This window comes from Magnolia sinica, chromosome 8 (genome assembly GCF_029962835.1).
Source record: "Magnolia sinica isolate HGM2019 chromosome 8, MsV1, whole genome shotgun sequence".
Lineage (NCBI taxonomy): Eukaryota > Viridiplantae > Streptophyta > Magnoliopsida > Magnoliales > Magnoliaceae > Magnolia > Magnolia sinica.
In genome coordinates, this window is record NC_080580.1 from 78,462,549 (window position 1) to 78,467,596 (window position 5,048).

Consider the following 5,048-nt stretch of genomic DNA (forward strand, 5'->3'; position numbering starts at 1 on the left):
CAGGGGTATTTTCGTCCTGAAATTTCGACTCCGTACGAGGAGGTCCAAGTGCGTATTCTAAGTTTGTATTGCTTCAAAAAAAACCATTGGATAAAAGGTGGGGTCCACAGTCGTAAATATCTCCTTTGTGGATTACGCATGAGGCCCACCGTGGGTTGTATGCTTCGATTGTGTAACGAGGCATATGAGCCCACATTGAAATATATACATCATCCATGCCGTCCATCTATTTTTTCTAGATCATTTTATCATATGAACCCAAAAATGAGATATATCCCAGTCTCAAGCTGACCACATTACCAGAAACAATGTTAATTGAACGTCGACCTTTAAAAGCTTTTTGGTGGCCATAAAAGTTTTGGATCAAGCTGATATTTTTTTTGTCCCTTCATCTAGTTCTATATGACCTAATCAATAGATTGGATGTCAAATAAACAGTACATTGGGCCTTAGGAAAATTTTAATAGTGGATATCCAATCACTTTTTGTTTTCCTGTGGTGTGGTCCACTTGAGATTTATATCCTTCTCATTTTTCGGATCAAGCCCTAAAATGATCTGTAAAAATCAATGAACGGCATGGATAAAAGACATACTTCATAGTGGGGCCCACAGAGCACCGACCACTAGCCACCTATCATGGATGGGTCAAACATTAAACAATGGACCATCCAGGTGATACTAGTCATCAATTGAAGTAATTACTTTGGATTGAATTGCAACCAGTGGTTGGATTTTTCTTGGTCTTCCCTGAGTAATCACCATAAGCGCTCCAATCAGTGGTTAGGATTGGCTGATCAGTGTGACTTTTGATTTATATTCATCTACCCATGTTTACCCAATTCAATCAAACACGAGGCCACGGGTGTTAGTGAGAGACTATATCTGGTTTTTAGGTGTGATTAGGAAAGCATGAGTATGCTAGAATTGTACTCAACTCAATGTTTAATTGAACACCAGTACTCCTTACAACTAAAATATACTACTTGAGACCAAATTATAGGACTCAACCACCCTATCAATCACCAGTTGTAACAATGACAAGGCGATTTGTAGAAAGTTAGGGGTTAGTCTTTGTGGATTCTTTTTTCTTATGTATTAAGGACTTATTTTTTTCATAGTAATTGCAACCAATGTATATTTCTCAAATGAACAAAGATGAATAAACCAAAATAAAATAGGCCAAGGACAATGCCAATTTTTATAGATTTATGAATTAATGCTCATTACAATCGATAGAGTAATAAATAAAGTAGAGAGTAGAATAAAAATGAAAGATAAATACTTAAACTGCCTGTACAGACAGACGACTTATGCAAATGATCAGTAAGATGTGACCAAGAAGTTTGATCTTCCTAATAAGGGTTTGGTTAATTGGGATCCAACAACAAAAGATTGTTAATATTTATCCTACTCCTAAGCATATTGTAGGGGTGACACTAGACAATAGCAATCTAATTTAAGACTAAGCTAAGTTAAGCTAAGATAAAAAGATAAAGACTGTAGAGATAATTGTGTTTGGCATGAACCTAAAGCTCTTCGCCGCATTCTCTTTTTATAACTTCAGGAGACGGAAAACCCTCATTGGGTTTCCTTATTAGACCTCTTTATCGCATTATCCTTTTATAGCTTCGGGAGACAACAAAACTCTCATTGTCTTTCCTTACTGGTTTAGGATCATTTGTGGCCATGGCTTTCTACAAAAGATATCTATAGATATGAAATCGTTTTTAGATCTCCTGCCAGCATAGCTGTAGAGATCCATGGCTCTTCAGGGGTCAGTCTCACTGGATCCAGTTGGGTCACAAATCGTTTTTAGATTTCCCCCTATGATATATATTCGTGGAACTGGTAAAATCGATCCCACTGGATCTAGATTATAACCTAATCCATTCCTTCCTATCCTTTTAGATATTGGTCCAATCTTCGAATCTTTGTAATCGCCGCGAGAGCTCCGAGCATCTTTGGAAAAACCTCTCATTTTGGAAGGACTGTAGATACAACCTTACCAAGGATATCCGGATCTGTGATAGGATCCTTGCCTCGGTGGCTCCTTTATAAACATGTTGGATACGCTTCCTCGATTACGTGCCACACGAATTAAGGTTGGTCCGTTAAATAGTTGGTGTAAGGCCCGTGTCCTAATCTGTACCATTTCGTTGGCTTCTAAGGTGCTTTCAGTCAAATTTCGACAATCCTCGACCTGTATCCGACAATCCTCGGCGCGTGAACCTAAGCCGGGTCCCGTACACTGACGTCGACTCGATCCGAAACTTGTATCATAGCGACCGCACCGTCGCCACGGTTCCAACGCCGCAACTCGCGCACCGAACCGATGCCCATGCCAGGAGATGTGGGCCAGCGTTCGTTTCGAAGAAACGCCGCGCGTTGCAAATTTTCAGGGAATCTCTTCTGCATGTCCAATCAATCAATCAATCAATGTCAAGTACAAACATACCTCAAGTACAAGCCCCATCCCTTCCTTTTCAAAAGTTAATTCTCTCTCTCCCCTCACCATCCCTCTTGTACCCCATTTTCAACCACAACCATACCTCCCATCACCTTTTTCTTACAACCACCACATCACCCATCCTTATCATCCCATCACTTCTCTCTCTCTCTCTCTCATTTCTTAAAAATCTCTCCCAAGCAACATCCCACATCCAACCTCCCTCTCTCCCAAACCACAAGTGTGGCCCACCCTCTCATCTCTCATCCACACCATCAAAATCCCATTAACTACCATCAAAAGTGAAGGCAAGGAGCATAGAAGGCTAAGGGAGCAAGGAGGAGGCCTAGAGGTGGGTGATCTTTGAGTTTCTACCGTTGATTTCATGATTTGAGGGCCCACTTGTTGGTGAGACTCATTTCGATGTATGTGATGTATCAATGGAGGGCCCATAGTGGCGGGGTCCCTCCTCTCTATCACTGTATCTCTCTCTCTCTCTCTCACTCTCTCTCTCTCTCTCTTTGAATGGTGATGATGATGAAGGGGTGAGTGTGGCCCACCATGAATTATATATTTCATGTGGGATTCATCGGCTAAATGTGTTGGATCTACGCCATCCAGCCCATTAGCGGGCCCGGATGGAAATAAATCATAAATATCAGGTGGTCTAAACAGGTGGGCCACGTGCATGTGGGACCCACCATGATGTCCCATTTTATCCATGCTGTCCAGCGTCTTTGGACGCTGGACGTGATATGGGATGGCTAATCAGGAGTGCGTGTACTGGCATGGGCATGTACTAACAGCCAACAAAAAAAAATTTAAAAGTTTAGGGTGGGCTGCTCATGCAGGCCCCACCTTGATGTATATATTTAATCCAAGTCATCCATTCCATCCTTTAAATCATTTTAGGCATTGAGCTGAGAAATGAAATTAATCCAAGTATCTGGTGGGCAGTATTTTGGAAAATGGTGGTCTTTACCATTAAAAATCCACCTGATGGCCCTATGCACGAAAATACTTCGGATATTATACTCGTTGGCTTGTCTTGAGCCGTAGGAGCAAGTGGACGAAGTAGATTTTGTTGATGTGGGCCCCACCTAGGAAAATTTGTAAAAAAACAGATTAAAAAAAAATAAAAAAAGGAAGCAGCAGCTGCTGCTACTGTAGGACGCGCGTAGCCAGCCATGCTGTGGTTTGAACATCCACACCGTGCATTTTTTCGGGTCCCCTCTGACAGTGGGCCACCCCAAAAATCGACTGTACATGGGTCTTAAATGGCCCACACGGTAGGAAACAGTAGGGACTGGACGTCTACCATTGAAACCCTTTTTGGGTTTCCATGGAAGTTTTGTATCAATATAAAATTTGTTTTTCTGCTTCACCTGGTCCACGTGACCTCATCAACTAGTTTAGATGGCAAATAAATATCACGGTGGGCCCCATGTATGAGTGGCATTATCGACAGTTTGGATGGCAACAAACATCACCGTGGGCTCTGGTCCACGTGACCTTATACACAGGTTGGATGCAAACAAACAGTACAATGGGCCCAGGTTGGGTGGAAAATAAACATTATAGTGGGCCCAGGTTAGGTGGAAAATAAACATTACACTGGGCCCAAGTTGGTGAAAAATAAACATTACTGTGGGCCCCAGGTCTGAGTGACCTTATCAATGGGTTGGATGGAAAATAAACATTATGGTAGGCCCCACATGGGACCCACTTATGTATGTATTGTAATCCACACCCTCTATTAGTGTGGGCCCCACCATGATGCATGTGTTTCATCCAAATCGTCCAATCATTTTGGAAATTATTTTAAGGCCATGAGATGAGGCCCATCTTGGCGTATTTGTGGACCGTTCATTGAGGCCCACTTTGATTTGTATAAGGCCCATTGTTGAGGCCCACCTTAAATTGTATAAGGCCCATTGTGATGTGTTCAAGGCCCATGGGATGTGGCCCATTGCAATGTACATATGGCCCGTATATGAGGCCCATATGATTAAGCCCATCTTAATATAGTTATGGTCCATCCACTGATATATATATAAGGCCCATGTTATGAGGCCATTTGATGTATTAGAGGCCCATGGGTCGAGGCCCAATAAGACGTACATAAGGCCCATTATAGTGTGATTCCACTATCGTATATGTGTCGACCCTTATAGCCGGCTATGTTTTAGGAGCAATGATGGTTTGATGTCCACATTGTGAGGATGATATTAGTTAAATGTCCGCATTGTCACTCTCCCTAGGGGTCTTTGGTAAGCCCATACCTGTAATATGTAGGCTATCTAGGCCCATCTTCGTTTTGATTAGAGCCAATCACCACATAACATGCTTAGTATAGATTCATGATTCATGATCATACGCATCATATGTATGCCTGATGTGAGGATTGACTGATTATTGCATATGCCTTCGGGTAGATAGTTTATGGACTCCCTGATAGGTGGAGTTACCCTACATGAGTGCGCGATACGCGCATGATTGTTGCATGTCTGATAGTATGATTCATGCACTTGTATTTGTGTGATTGTGATCATTATATGCCCTAGCAACATCAGGGCCAAAGCCTCCACAGACACATCGTGG